This window comes from Protobothrops mucrosquamatus, unplaced genomic scaffold, assembly GCF_001527695.2.
Source record: "Protobothrops mucrosquamatus isolate PMUCROS unplaced genomic scaffold, P.Mucros_1.0 scaffold1071, whole genome shotgun sequence".
Classification (NCBI taxonomy): Eukaryota; Metazoa; Chordata; class Lepidosauria; order Squamata; family Viperidae; genus Protobothrops; species Protobothrops mucrosquamatus.
Genome location: NW_015387299.1, coordinates 298,279 through 315,232, shown reverse-complemented (window position 1 = coordinate 315,232; position 16,954 = coordinate 298,279). Strand labels below are relative to the sequence as shown.

The 16,954-nt window shown below is 37.3% G+C and overlaps 1 protein-coding gene across 3 annotated transcripts in view; it reads left to right on the top strand.

Moving 5' to 3' along the window:
• Positions 1 to 16,954, top strand: part of NOL4 (nucleolar protein 4) — a 74,306-nt gene that overhangs the window by 22,653 nt on the left and 34,699 nt on the right. The window lies entirely within an intron of this gene.

The following is a 16,954-nucleotide window of genomic DNA, read 5'->3' as shown; positions in this document are numbered from 1 at the left end:
TTAGACAGACTTTGAAGCCACCATGAAAATTTTAAAAAGTAAATAATTGCTTTAATGCTTCAAAGATTACTAATGTACTTTGTAAAACACAACCTCTGTATCACTAACACTATGGTCAGATTTGCAAACAAGTATAAACTACTTACATGCATCCTAGGCCAAACACTGGGACTTACCTGACTATGTCATAGTACGTCAGCACGATCTTAAAGACATCACCATCATTCATGCCATGCAAGATGCTGAGTACTAGACAGATCACAGGCTGACTTAGTCACTCCTCAAATTTCACATAGCCTCTTTACATTATAAGCAACCAAGAACTGTCAGAAAGCCAATCCACATCAGCAGTTTACAAGAAATAGATCAAGTCCAACACTTCCAAAATGTACTTAATGAAAACCTTTCCAGCAATTTATCACTTGTAGGAACCCATTTTGAAAAGTGGATGCAGTTTAAAGAAGGTATTACACAGACTGCAAAAAGTGTACTTGGACTGAAAATCTGGGCGTATCAAGACTGGTTTGATGAAAACCACAAAACCATTTCAGCAGCCCTTCAGGCCAAGAACAAGACCTTGGCAGACTGGCATAAAAATCCATCATCAAAAAAAAAGAAAGAAAAAATTGAGTATCAGTAATCTAAAGTATAGATAAAATTGTGAGAAATACAGAACAAATGGTGGTGGAAGAAGGCTGAGCAGCTGAAATGCTATGCAAACATATATGCCACCAGAGAGTTCTTCAGCACCATAAAGTCTATGGCCCTTCTAAGTCAGGATGCACCCTCTTGTGTCATCTGAAGGGATGGGATGGAATGTGCACCTGCAGCAGCAGTAAGAGAATATTTTTACAATTCAGAGCCTTCTCAGAAAGAGACCCAGATGCAGTCCCAAGCTGTTTGAGGTTAAACAGTTGCCTTATGCTGGTTATTTTTCCCCACAGGGCTTTGGCTACATCAGTTGATATTTCAAATGTGTACCCATCTAGAATAGGAGTATTTTTTTTCCTAAAGTTGAATCCTAAGTCTAAATTTGAATTCTTGGGCCACTGCTCTAAGCCAATTAATTCTCTGTAATTTACCCACAAGTAGCCTTCTATGACCAACAAACAATCAGAGTAAAATGGTGGGAAAATGCAGAACGACTTTACACAAAATGAAAAATAAGGCCATGCCATAAGAGAAGAAGCTGACCTACCAGAAATAGCACCAGACATCTTGGAGGAGGAAGTAGGGGGGCACTCAACCAATTGCTTAACTGCAAAGCCCCAGAAGTTGATGGAATTCCTGCAGAGTTGTTGAGACCATTGCCAACAAAAAAACTGATAACACGTTGTCAAAGTGTATGGAAGTCTGGTCAGTGGTCAAAAGAAGGGAAAAGGTCAGTATTTATCTCAATACCAAAGAAATGTGATATGAAAGACTATTCCAACCACAGAACCATAGCCTTGATAACACACATAAGTAAAAATAGCTTGAAGATAATCCACCAAAGTTTGAATCCAACCACCAACAGAGAACTGGCTGATGTACAAGCAGGATTTCAGAACGGAAGAGGAATGCATGATCATATTGCCAATCTACATGGATAATGGAAAAAGCAAAAGAATACCACAAATCCTCCACTTGTGCTTTATTAACTACACAAAAGCTTTCAGTTGTGTTGACCATGAACAAATAACAAAGAAATCCTAGACTGAACATCACCAAAAATATCACTTGGAACCAAGATCGTTACACACAGTCTGTCACACTTTGGTCATGTCATGAGAGCTGACTCACTTGAAAAGTCAATCATGGGGGAGTGATCAAAGGAAAAAGGAGAAGGGGTCGCCCTACTATCCGCTGGCTGGACATTATAAAGGATGTCACTGTGATGACCATGGCAGATCTGAAGGAAGTGGTGCGAGACAAAGGGGTATGGAGTATACTGATCTATAGACAGGCTGAGGGTTGGATATAAGTGAGTGATACACAACAATGAGACTTCTATCCTAGTGACTGGAATTCTTCTTTTCCTATACTTATTCTTTGTATAATGGAGTATAGCACATGTACTTCTTATAAATACAGTTAAGTGCATTGCTTGCAAGTCTCCAGCTAAAAACAAAATTTCTATTATTTTGTTTTTAAATTGAAATTTGCTAGATCTACATTTTGAACGTAATTCATAACATCTATCTAACTCCTAAAGATAATTAATATTTTCTTGAAGAGGTTGACAACAGAATTTATATACCTGCAAAAAAAAATTAAAATTCCCAGTTCTTTCTTGGAATGCAAGAATTCTTGCTGCTTCATTTGGTTGACATTCTGTCAGCTTGTTATGGAACATGTTGATCACTGACCATTTAAATACCTTTAGAAGACACTGGTATGATACTTGAATTTAAAGAATGGGAGGAGGGCAGAAGCAGCTAGATTTCAAAAGAAAATTCATGTAGAAGTTTCTTTTCTTTGAATTTCACATAAAGCATCAAAGTGAAAAGGGATATTTTTGGATCCTGCACCTTTAAAAAAGAGAAAAAAATTGAATGCCAATGAAGAAAACCATTGGATGACTCTTATAACACATTTTATATAATTGTCAGTTTAAGCTAAGGGATGATGCTTGTTGCCTATGATAAGGAATTAATCATATCCTAATTAAAAAGTATTACAGTTGTCATAAACGAATAACTCAGCTTGGTAATAAATTGCAACATAACTGCTTGGTCAAGCACAAAAAACCATTATAGTACAGCTTTTTATTCACTGATTAAGTCTGGCTTTCCTGTTGTAATAGGGAAAAATCCTTGAATTCTGCACAGGAGTTCAATTTAGATTAGGCACATGTCTTATATTATGATATAGCCTGAACAAGTAAATATACATACTTAAACACTGAATATTTGAAAAGAAATTAGAAAAACAGCATTTCAAGCTTGAGGTTGTTAACAGTTAAAATATATATTTATGCTTTCTGTATCTCCCCAAACTTCATGAATATCTTTAGCCTAGACATAATCTGGCAGACTAATATGCAGAACCACCTTACATCTCTTGTATAGTTGTGAAGATAAAAAGACATTCTCACTTTTAATATCATATACCAATATCACCAGAAACTATTAATACAATTATAACAACAGTGCAGGCATTTTAGTGAAGTCTTAGTGAGGCTCTTACTGACAGCAGAATGATGGCTAAGCTAATTAAACATTATTCTGCACAGTGTTTTGAATTATTTGTGTCAGAAAATGTGAAGGATTGTTTGCAGAGAAATATGAATTGCCATTTGAACTGGGCTCAGTTGTCCTACAAATAGATCAAATCCATGTTGGTTTTACATATACTCATTCATGAATTTGCTCTAATTCCTGCATGATTCTTTTTTTTTATAACAAGTTTTTATTGGTTTTCCAGTTTTACATTTAAATATTTGGAAAGCAGCATGGTGGTTGGGTAATCAATAGTACAATAACAAAATCATTAGTACATATCTTAGGTTACATCATCAAAAAAAAAATTCCTTCTCTATTTCCTTTAACATTTGCTATATCATATTTAAGCCAGTAAATTTCTAATTATAACAGGCTCAGTTAAAACATTTATCATTATATTTTTACTTATACATATCCATATCCTGTATTAAATTTTACCTAATTTTTAATTACAATATTCCAATTTAACCTTTACCATCCATAGTGTTTAAATTTCGGGTAACCCAAATTTCCTTTATTTCACTATATAAAAATTATAATATCTAAAATACACCTATTACTTACTTGGATATATTCTTATTTTATTTCATAAACATTTTCTATTTCTCATCCTGATACATCACTACTTACTAATAGAGTATCTTTCAATGTCTCAAATCCATTGTCTGTGTTATCTGGGCTAAACAATAATTCGAAGCTATTCCCTGATAATTAATTTTCATTTCCCTTATAAATCTAAATCCTCAATATTAAGCCAATTAATCCCTTATTTTTTATCATTTTCCAACAATAGTTAACTCTAATAACCGTATTTCCTTTCATCTCAAAATCTCCCTTCATTCCATTAGTTAAGACTTTAGGATGCTCTCTAATAAATCAAAAGACCCCATTTTTTAAAATCTAACTCTAGCTTTCCTTTTATGCCAACCAGGCTTCCATTCCAATGCCTTTAGGTCATCAGATGGATCTCCCTTCATTCTTGTGCATGTTACTTGAATCAAAGGAGACCATCTAGTGATCAATTTTCCAGAGGAATTGGCCCATTTATGGTCATTAAGTTGTTGCCCTGGTAACCCAGATCCCCATATTTGCTCTAACATATTTGTCTTCAATTCAGTCTGGTCTTGTTGCTCAGGTTTCTTCTAGTCTAAGTAAAAAGTCATGTCCAATTTTATGGTTGTTGTTTGGTTGTCTAGGTTTTCTTCAGCAGCCCCCATCTTGGTATTACTTTCTTCCGCTTCTGTTGTTTTTTGGGTTGTAGATTCTTTAGTTGCAATCAGGATTTGGTTGTCTAGATTTTCAGTACATTCTACATGTTGTTCTTTAAAGCCCTCTGTCTTGGTATTAATTTCTTCCGCTTCTGTTGTTTTTTGGATTGTGAGTTCTTTAGTTGCAATCAGGGTTTCGCTTTGTCCTCCTCCATTTCTGATGTAGTTATAGATAGTCCCTTAGTGAAGGATATTTATTAAACGAAAGTCAATAAGTATTCATCTCCACAGTTCTAAAAAGCAATTTCACCGCCCAGCTGTTCTCTCAGCTTTTAATCTCTTTAGATAATACCAAGGACAGATCTGGGCTATGAGCAGGCCTTTTTGTCAAGAATATTCACTTGCTGTACCAGGTTTCACCACAAGATGTCCTCGATAACATTTAAAATCTTTTTCAAATCCCAGGCTAGGTTTTTATCCAGTTTAAGTTCTTTTCCATCTTTTTTACAAGTAGATAGAGTAGCAAATCCCCGTGAAAGTAGGAACTTTTTGGGTCCCAAAATATTAAAAAGAAGCCAATCTAATTTAGTTCTTTTCAAGGCTTTATTTTCCCAAGTAATCAGACGCTGCCATTTTACAGGGTGGGAGGAAAGCGTTGCCTTCCCTCTCTCCTCACAGGGGAAAGAAATTTGAAGACGCTTTTAACAGGAAAAATACTTAGGGTAGAAAGAAGGTAGAATCTCACCCAATTCCTCCGCCGTGCTTTCGAAGTGCTTGTTAGTAATTTTGGCCTCGGCTGGTAGCGGCTTGGTGATGGGCCATGTTAATGGCCGATCTTTTCCCCGTCAGTTCAAAGAGTTGCCCAGGATCAAACAGGAGAGCTGCCTCCCTTCCGCGATCATCCGTGAGTCCTCTTCATGCTTGTCGCCTCTCCAAGGCAACTTCCGACCCTTTTCAGGGTCCCCTGGCAGGAGAAAACCAGACAGCGGAGGGAGAGATTGCTCCGCACATCCGCCAGCGCCGCGATCACAAACCGGAAGCCTCCTGCATGATTCTTTATGAACCTCGCCATACATTTATTGTCATATAAAACACAATGTGTTTGCTTTGCAGTATGTTCAGTTGAATATGCAACTTTTCCTAATATAAAGATTTCTTTATGTAGCTTTCTCCAATGCATTTTATATTCATTTTTCCCAATATTTGAAAAAAAAAGATGCTTATTATTCTGTTAAGTGCAGGCCCAAAAGCCAGGATTCCTAATTGGTTGCCATGGTAGGGAAATCCTTGCCCTAGGCTCAGGCAGAGAAATTTTACTCTAATAAGGTTGATAATAGGAAGGGAACATCAGATAATAGCAATAGCAGTAGCACTTAGAGTTCTATACTGCTTCATGGTGCTTTTCAGCCCTCTTTAAGCGATTTGCAGAGTCAGCATATTGTCCCCACCAATCTGGGTCCTCATTTTATGACCTCGGAAGGATGGAAGGCTGAGTCAACCTTGAGTGGTGAGGATAGAACTCCTGGCAGTGAGCTGAATTAGTCTGCAATACTTTATTCTAATCACTGTGCCATCTTGGCTCTTGGTATATAAGGCCTCCATTGGCATAATTCTACCTCCAAACTCCCCTTAAATATGTGTATCCTATTGTTTCATCCTTTCTCCCTTTTCATCAATCTTATTGTATCTTCCTTCTTTTCTTATGCATTTCCTACTTATTTTGAAATACAATATTTGCAAGATTGTTTTATCAGTTTAATGGCAGATAAAGAGTTTTGAAATGCCCATTTAGAATTATAAGATTTCTATATATAATTTCCAAGAATCATTGGAGATATGTTTTGATTTTCCCAACAAAAATTAAAACCTGAATTTGGTAATTCATATACATAGGTTTAAATCTACAAATAATTACTATACTTTAACTAAATATCTTATATCAGGAAGATTGTGGCTAAGTGATCTGTATCCTATGTGGTCTGCTGTCCAAGTGTTTATTAGTGCAGGGGTCCCCAACCCCTGGTACTGGTCAGAAACCGGTCCGCGCAAACCAGTGAAGCCCCATCTACCGGATGCAAGCAGCATGCAAATCTACACCCCCTCTGGTCCATGGTAAAAACTCTCTCCATGGAACCAGTCCCTGGTGCCCAAAAGGTTGGGGACCTCTGTACTAGTAGTTATTAAGAACTATATACAGATTCAAGTATAAAAATACATTTTAAAATGCAGCATTTAGTAATGTACTTCCCAATTATGTTTTTCTCTCAGCTACTACTATTTAATTATACTTTAAACTTTTACAATTGTTGCTTATTTTTATTTAAGCAATTTTTTCCATTGTCTTTTAATTAATTTATTTCTTTCCTTCAGGAGTTATATTGCAAGTGCCTTGTTTAAAATGTTGTACATGTGAGCCATTCTTCCTTGAAATCTGAAATGTCAGCACTAAGCATTAAGCTTGTAGTGTTTCAATGTTTCTGTACAGTTCAGAATAAGTTTATTGTTTTACAGCAAGTTCAGGCTAGAGAGATAACTTCATGGTGTAGTAGAAATACAAATGAAGATCTTATCAATTAGAAGTACATGCTGATTGCAGAGAAGAATATATGGTAAAATGATGGATAGTTCATGAGAAAAGTAAGAAATGACAAAGTAAAAAAGAGATTGTGTGTTAGATGGCATAGGCATCTGGTGATCACATCTCGATAATAGAAGATCCCAGGACATCTACTACAAGCAGAATACAGGTCATTCTTGACTTATGATCACAACTGAGCCCCAAATTTCCGTTGCTAACCAAGGCAGTTGTTAAGTGAGTTGTGCCCTTTTTGTGATCTTTTTTGCCACAATTGTTAAGTTAATCACTGCAATTGTTAAGTGAATCTGGCTTCTCCCATTGACTTTGTCAGAAGCCAGGTACATATGAATCTAATGCCAGTTGAGTCAGAAAATCAACACTTCCTTCTTTTATGCATCTTGCTTGGTTCTAGCATCCAGGTATTTTTTTAAATTCCTTAATCTCTTAACACACGGACAAATTCAACCACAATTTGAACTAGAAAACTGTTATTACTTTAGACAGGCTACTGTTGAACATTTGGAAATGTCACTCACTTTGGATGTGCAAGTCCTTGAATATGGAACTGTTCCAAATTCTTTTATTAGTTAGATTCCTGACAATTTAATTTGGAAGAATGGCTTTATATTACTTTGTTTATGTAACTTTTCATCTGATTCTTTTAAATTTGGTGCATATAGACTTGAAGGGAAGAAAACACATTTGTATAACTAAGGGCCAAATAGCTTATTCTTTTCAGTAAATTTTAATAAAATAGGATGGATAACAGTAACTCTATTCTGTTTATGTCAAATCATAAAAATCCTTTTTGAGTTTGTTACAGTTCCCAATCCAAGAGGGAATGGGAATGGGCGAGCTTTTTCTATTCAAAGATTCACATCTCCAGGAAAGGTCTCCTGAACAAGCATGAGAAATAGTATAGGATTTCCCCCTCCCCCAACATCCTTCAAGGCTCTGGGTTCTATAGTCTCCCAGGATTTGAAATGGACACCTAACATTAGAACCATCATTAAAAAGGTACAACTGCATCAACTCAGAAAGTTCGGACTGCTCAAGGAGGTGTTGATACAGTTCTACAGAGGAATTATTGAATCTTTTATAATCTTCTGGTTTGGTACAGCAACCAAATAGGACAGATACAGAGTTCAATGAATAGTTAGGATTGCAGAAAAAACAATTCAATCAGAATAGAGCTGGAAGGGACCTTGGAGATCTTCTAGTCCAACCCCCTTCTCAAGCAGGAGACCCTGTACCGTTTCAGATGGGGTCTGTTCAATCTTTTCTTAAAAATCTCCAGTGATAAAATTGAAACCAGCCTGCCTTCCATTGAGGACCTATATACTGCATGAGTCAGAAAGAGGGCTGAGAAAATATCTACAGACTCTTCACATCCTGGACATAAACTGTTTCAACTCCTCCCCTCAGGATGCCGCTATAGGGCATTGCATGCCAAAACAATTGGACACAGAGACAATTTTTCCCCTCATTTTCCCCATCATTCTGCTGAACACCTAATTCCCACAGCATTGTCTTATGTCTAAGGATATTTACCCATATAATAAGGCTGCATTACAATTATCCTACTCATCTCTCCTACTACCTTCTCCTTATGATGATACTACTTTGTTGTTTGTATGTATACTGAGAGCTTATGCACTGGAGACAAATTCCTTGTGTGTCCGATCACACTTGGCCAATAAATAAATATTCTATCTTGGTTCTACATTTTTCAACCTAATATTGAAAAACGTAGAACCATGATGGATGTTAAAGGGGAAAATATCCACCCATTCCATCCATGCCTACCCTTTTTAAAAGATTATTTTTGGATTGTTTATTTGGAAAAAATACTTGTGCTACTGTAGTCTTGATTTACCAATATGTGATAAAACAATTAGATAGATGAATATTAACTCATTTGCTGACCTTTGGATATGTCTAGATTACAATTCCTCCTGCATAAGACAGCCTTCATCATAAGCTATGGGTATTATTCAGCAATTACATGACACCTTTATAATGGAGCTATTAAATGGTTCAGTGCTGTACTTGCTGAAGATTAAGAGACTTGATTCCAGACTAGGAATGATAACAAAGCCTAATCTATTATAGATACAATCCTATAATAGCATGATTAAATAAGACAAATTATTTCCTTTTTTATGCTGCTATATTGCATTCGTACCATGCAGACTTAAAAGGTATGACTAGTGCTGACAGATGTGACATGGTTCATTGATCTGTGCAATCCACAATCATATTTCTAGGTTATATAAATTGAAAATGATAAAAGAAATTGGAACTATACAGTTCTTGTTTCTGTGGTCATTTTAAATTCTGCAAAAATACTCAAAAAAAAAAAAAACCCAACCCAACCAACCACATGCATATTAAGAAGTTTAATTTAATTACATATGCTAACATGGTGTGTCCAGGCTCACAGAACAGACTAAAGACATAGCAGGAACTATGTGGCTCCTACCCTTTGGAACATCTTGTGCCCAGAGGTGAGATTGGCCCCTACCCTCCTGATTTTCCACAATAGCCTGAAGACCTGACTGTGCCGGTTGGCTTGGGCCCTAATGGGGGAATATTACATTGGAAGTGGTTGATCGACTAATGATCCCCACTCCTATATATTCTGCTCCTTTCCTCCCTATCTTTTAGTCTTAGTTATAATCTGTATTTTCTTTGTGATTATATTGTGATTATATAAATTGGTATATATATTTATGGTTTTATTTTGATGTTATAAGTTGCCCAGAGTTGCCAGAGTGTTATGGGTGGCAAATAAATTTAATAAATAAATATATAAAAATAAATAAAATAAAAAGAAGGGTAGGTATATCACAGTTGCATTTACAAATTGCTGGAAGAATAAAAAGTGATCTCAAAAAAGAAGAGGGGACACTGAGAAAAACAAAAACAAAATTTGAAAACTTTATACCAACATTTCAATACCTATTGAATATTATCTATTAAAATGTTACTGAAATATGACATGGAATAAATGAAAAATTGTATGATAAAATGAATGTAAAACTTCAAAGAAATAATCAGAGTACAATAATGGAACGCTATGGGGAAAATCAATAGAATAAATAAAAAGTTACAATTTAAGGGAAAATTGCTACAAAATGTTTTACAGCTGTTATGTAACTCCATAAACAATTATCAAGATTGACCAATTTATAATAAATGCTGGAAAGATTATAACATAGAAGAAACATTCTATAAAATGTGGGTATTATGAAGAAAAACTCAAAAGTACTGGAAAGAAATGCATCAAAATATTCAGTAAATCCTAAAAATAAAATATGATCTGAAACCATGGATATTTTTATTGGATACAATCCTGGAAAACATATAACGATAAATATCACAGTTTAGCAAGATATATGTTGAGAGCTACAAGAAAACATTGGCACAACATTGAAAAAAGAGGAATGTTGCTGACAGTATCAGATTGGGAGACCAACAAGGGATAATATGTAGCAATGGCAAAAATGGTAGTATATATATCTATAGTAGAAGTCTAACCAAATTTAAGGAAAAGTGGTCTTATATATACACATTGCATAACAGGGTTAAATTAGGCATTTGGAATATGGTTTCTGGGAAATATAAGTCCAATAAAAAATAATAGATGGAAGGACTTAAATCTTTAACATTCAATGTGTAATATAAATACCTTGGTTATGGTTAGCACATATGCGATTAAAGGGGAGAACCAAAAAGTTTTCCCACAGTGTTTTTATTTATGCTTACTAATTGCATCTTTATGTTTTAATTCTATTGTCTAATGTCACTATCTAATGGTAGACTTCTGTCTTTGATTTTTGCTAACTTTACAGCAAAAATACCTTTCAAACTAACACAAAGCACATATTTTGGTAACAGTAAGATACAGTGACTTAAATGAAATCAGGCAAACATATTTTAATTTATTTACATATACCAATGTGTGCATAAATTAAGAAATGAGATAATTATTCTGAGTATAATTGGAAAAGACAGATTGATCCATAAGCCAGCCCTGGCCTGCACTGGTGCTTGATGCGTACATTGAGAACAGTGTATCTAACTATATCTCAGTCAGTGTTTGAAATTGTCAGGTTTTGACAGGTGACTTTCACCTTATCCCAAATTGCTTGATTTAATACTCTCTATCTCAATAAATAATCAGTGTTGCCAAAAGATAAAATAAAAACCATGTTTGAGCTATATAGACATGTACATACCTAGGTAGTTCAAAATAGTAAATAAAAGTTCTAATAGCATTAAAGCTTGTGTGTCCACAGCAGTGTGTCCATTTATTGCCACTTATACATAAAAATGCAGTTAATGGATAGTTGTTACATGAGCTAGTCTCTCATTTTCTCTCTCTCTCTCTCTGTCTCTGTCTGTCTGTCTGTCTGTCTGTCTGTCTGTCTCTCTATCTCTCTCTCTCTCTGTGTGCGTGCATGTATTTATTTCAGATTCTAAGATTTCATTATTTGGATCCTCAGATTTATCTATTGCAACTTTCTAGATAGTAAGGAGTGAACTATATTCCAGTGTAAACCATATCCCTCAATATTCAATCATTTGGTTTAATTTATGTCCATTTCTTAAACTTTCTAATCAAAACATCTAGCTATTTTGTAAAACTATTTCCTAAATTTGGAATGCAAAACTACTGAAGAGTTGAAGAAAATGCTTCCTTTTTACAGTTGTAATTTTTGTGATGGTGTAGCATTATAATTTGTAGGAAATTACTTTGTTAATGATGTTGACTTTAGTGGCACTATACTAAAAAACGTCTTTAGTGCATTAGTGTATATGTATTACCTTTCTCCTCCTCCCGCAGATCTTACGTTTCAAATACAAAATTATACAAAACAGAATAATTTATATTAACAGCCACTAGAGGTCTGCTGGTATTATAAAAAGGTAAAGATTCCCTGCCTGTCTATATACTTAATCAATAAGTATTGATTTCTGCAACTATTAAGAATCTTCTAATTTATTAAAAAGAAATTCACACTTAAATGTGAATTGATTGCCTTTTTGTGTCTAATATTTTGTGTACCATGATCCTCACTATCTTTATTCAGGAACCTATGAATTCCATGAATTTCTGTCTACTCAGACATATTGTGATTGTGCTTGGCCTTTCAAAGTTGCATATATAGATCATGCAGTAAAGCCATATACATTATATGGATTATCAGTAACAGAAAAAATCTAGTTTTCCGTCACCAAAACAAGACATTGGATACAAACAGACTTAGTTTGCTTGTCTAGATATACATCTTCTTTCACATTACACTTGCAACATTTTTGATTCCTATTGCTGTTAAATTATTTATTTTTAATTCTTTTAACTGTATTAGACAACCTGTGACTCCCTTGGGTCATTGTTTCAAATATATTTCAATACCAGATTTCTCAATGCCTTCAAGGATGGCAGAACTTCTAAAGTACTTTAAAAGTTCTTAAAAATTCAGGGAGATATTCAGAGATGTATATGTATATGTCTTGAAAATAGCTCGAATTGAACTACAGTATACAGTATAGGCAAACATCAGGAGTTGATTATTTTTACATTTATGTCATAAAATGCTTTATGATAATTTTTACTCATAAAATGTTTTATAAAAATTGACAAATTTCAATTCCACAAGAGTCATGGGTCTTGGATCTTGGTCATATTCTGTAAGTTGGCCCGTTTGAAGTACCTTGGTTGAAAATGTTTTGCCCTATGATGCACTGTTTCTTCCAGTTAAAAGTTAAACAAGAGTTTTAATAGTATATAAGTTGCTGTAAATCACTTGATATATAGATTGGATTATTTCAAAATATTAATGTAACATGTTTGGCAGCTTTGAATATAATCACACAAATAAAATATGAGAAAATCTGATAATAAATAATGCTTCATGTGGTGTTTTTTTTGTCAGTGAAAGATCTGTGAAATGATCGGAAGATTTAACTTACTTGTTTTGCCAGCTTTCTATTTTGCCATACAGAATTAGATCAAAATTTAGGACCTCATGATCCACAAAGTTAACTGATAAGAAAACATGGACATGTTGAATGATGTCATTATTATACAACAGCTCTTGTTGTCATAGTAATTGCTATGCTCACAATGTTCACTCTGTATTGTCAGTAAACCAAAAACAGGTCTCTACTCTGAGTGCAATAAAAATTGAATAACTGATAATGCAAATGTATAACAAGGCTTATAGTTGTATTATTAATGGATTATTAGTTACTACCTCTATCTTCAGTGCCAATAGCTTTTTCTGCCTCAGAAGCAATTGGTAATGTATGAAACAGATTTACATATTTTATCCTACAGACAACCATGTAGCACTGTTTTAGGTTTTTTCAATTTATAGAACACAAGTGGTCTTTCTACACCCAAGCTATGATCGTGAGGCAGTGGTGGGATTCAGCCAGTTTGCACCACTTCAGCAGAAACGGTAGCTAATTTTTTGTTGCCCAGGCCCAGATTGGACTTCCGGAAGTGGCATCCACAAAGAGAACCAGTTGATCACATATTTGAATCCTACCACTGTCTTGAGGTCAAGGAAGATCATATTATATGTAGGTTAAGGTTAAGGGGGGAAAAACTACAGAAGGTTGTGATATGCTGAAAAGGTTGCGCAGAATAAATAAAAAATTGTGAAGAGATTTGAGACTGGCTTGAGGCCTGGGGGAATGGAGTTCTCTAGTGACTAGTAAATTGGAAAGGTGAAAGAAAGAAGTTAACCCCTGTCTTCTTTTCTGTGAGGGGTCTTTGGTGCTCTCTCAGCTTGCTTGTTTTCTTGCAGACTTTTCATTACCTAAACTAGTTAACATCATCAGTGTTTTCTGTTTCTGAAAATTTACTCTGGTCAAATGTGGAGGAGAAACAGGGCAGGCTGATGTGCACAAATTCAGAAATAACAGAAGCTTTATGATTCAGCCAGGCCAGTCTCTCTTGCTAATGTGGCCTGGGAAATTAAATTCTTAATATCCCTCATTCCATATTAAGCAGCAAGCAACTGGATCAGTGCTGGAATTCAGCCAGTTCGCATCACTTCGGCAGAACTGGTAGCTAATTTTTGTTGCCCAGGCCCAGAATGGACTTCCGGAAGTGGCATCCACACAGAGAACCGGTTGTTCACATATTTGAATCCCACCACTGAACTAGATCTATATTTTTCAGAATCTGCTGCAATAGGGACCATCCCATAGCAGTAGCAATTGATAGGAATGCAGAAATCAAATGCAAAAGTTTGATATAATTAGGATTCCACTAATTGGTCACTTTTCCAAACACACCATCATTTATTCCATGCTAAGAAAGACAACAAAATTGATATTACTTTTTTTAAAAAATGCAAGAAACATTTATACATATTGGACTCATTCTGAATGAGTAAATATTGGGATTCATATAGTTTGATTTATGTTTGTTTTCCATACAACTCCTTTTCCAGCTCCTTGGAAACTTCTCCCCCAAAAATTGAAATTAAGTACTTTTCTACATTTATGATTTTGATTATGAAGCCACCCAGCTATTGTTCTGTCAAAATAATGAGTTGCGCAATGCCCAGATAATATTGTGAAGGCTATTTAAACCCCTAATGCAGGGGTGTCAAACTCAATTTCACTGAGGGCTGCATCAGCATTGCGGTTGCCCTCGGGGGGCGGGTGTGTGTGGCCACAGTGTGTGTGGCCTACTGGGTGGGCGTGGATGGAGTGGGTGTGGCCAGCTCTACATTGTTTGCGTCAAGGGTGCCTGTGGGGGCGTGGGAAGGAGTGGGACAGATCTGAGGGTCTCTGGCAGAAGGGGGTGGGACCAGGGCAAGTGCCAAGGCATGGTCCACTGGAGGAGACTCATTGTTCCTCTCAGGCCATGCGGGGGGGTCTGGATAGTGGCATGGGCTGCCTGGAGCCTTGGGCAGCAGAGGTCAAACGCCCAGCCTGGCCTTCAAGCACCTGCGGCACCAAGCCCAGCCCCACTTCCCCAAGGGGCGCCCAGCTGCACTTACCTCCTCCTCAAGGCTGCTCCTGCTGTGCTTGCTCTCCTTACCCAGGTTGCTCATGATGGGTACGAGGGCAAAGTCAGAGGGAGGCCCATTCCCTCTCCATGGGAGGAGACCCAGCTTTGTATCAAAAGCTTCCTTAGCAATAGGATGGGAGACCCCCAGGATAGGCCAGGAGGAGGGGGCAAGGGGATGGTGAAAGGGCAGCAGGGCAGGACTAAGGCAGGAGTTCCCTCAGATCCTCCCTCTCCTTCTTTCCTTTCTTCATTCCTAAGTACAGAGTGGTGGGAAAATATTTGAGATGACGGAGGGAGAAAAACAGGCAAGAAAAGCAGCTGGGGAGGTGTCACCCTTCGTGAGGAATGAAGAAATGCACCATCACCTGGAAGTGGCCAGCACATGGCCCTCACCTACTTCACATATACTTCAGCTGCCTGCTGAAACTGGGCAGGCTGGGGGCTAGGCAGCATTGCACTTCTCATCAGATTCGCGCCACCCAGCTCAGCTCTTGGCGCTGTGAGGAGAGCGCCCTGCTGCCTGCTGAAACCAGGAAGGCTGGGAGCTGGGTGGCCTCGCGTTTCTTTTTGGATTTGTGCCACCCGGCTCAGCCTCTCAGTACTGTGAGGAGAGCGCCCCGCTGCCTGCCGAAACCCCTCCTCCAGAACTCATCAAGCCAGATATGTGAAGTAGGCGAGGGCCATTTGCTGGCCACTTCCAGGCGATGGTGCATTTTTTCATTCCTCACAAAGAGTGACACCTCCCCAGCCTGCACTCAGAGGGTGCGGCCAATGCTGCAGGGGCTGGTTCCTCACTGTTTCCAGATGGCCTTGTGGAGCTAAGACTAAATGCGTTTCAGCATAGATGGCCATCACAAAATTGTACATTGGCTCCCGGCCAGCCTGGGCCAGGGCCACGGCAGCGGGGGCTGTTCCCTTACTGTTTCCAGGATGGCTTTGCGGGCCACATGAAACCACTTTGCGGGCTGCATCTGGCCCCCGGGCCTTGTGTTTGACTTGTCTGCCCTAATGCAATAATGATCCTCCATCTCTCTTAGTGGCTATACTCAACATTGATTTTGTCAATTTTACTTTTCCAGGCAAAACATTTGCATAATACAGCAAGTTGCTTAAAGCATTGCTCCAAATTACTAATGGTTAATCATGTTTTTATTTTTTTTATTAGTGATAGTGAGTTTATAATTGTTTAATTGTAAGGATTGTAGCCTTTCATAAACTGTTGAAAAAATGGCTAATTGTTTCATAGATTCCATTTCTGACACTCATCCCTCGGGATTTTAGAAGTTTGTTTTCCCGTGTAAGATTGAGAGTATCTTGGCGATGTTTCGACGAGGTTCCACTCGTCATCTTCAGGCTGGGGTCTTCGGCTTCATGCTTGTGTGAGTAAAGTGTGATCGGAGCTGCCGTCTCTATATATATATTGGTGGGGGGTGTGTGGAGTGCTGGCTTAGTTGCTGTAGGTGGATTGGTTGGCTGTGTGGATTGGTTGGCTGTTATTGTTTGCTGATTGTTCAGCTGTTTCGTAACATCCTGAGTAGTTGAGGTGCTGGCTGTGTGCCCAATAGTCTTTTGTGTTATAACGACCTGGGTAATGGGTTGTGTGATTACATCCTGATATCTAGTGTAGTGATATCCTGAGTCTTGTGTTGCAACATCCTGGGTGGTTGGCTGTATTGTAACATCCTGAGCTTTTGCATGGTATTTCATAGACTCCTTGGTTTTCTAGTTGGATCCTGTCTTTGGGGTTTCTTAAGATGTTGGCTATTTTTTGGTCGGTGCCGAAGGCTGTCTTGATATTGTGTATGTGGAGAATTTTGCTGATTTTATCTGTGGTGCCTTTGATGTAGGGGAGGAGGGCGATGTCATTGTACTATTCTATGTCTCGGTTCTTGGGGGGTGTTTCCCTTTGGATTAGGTTGGTAATTGT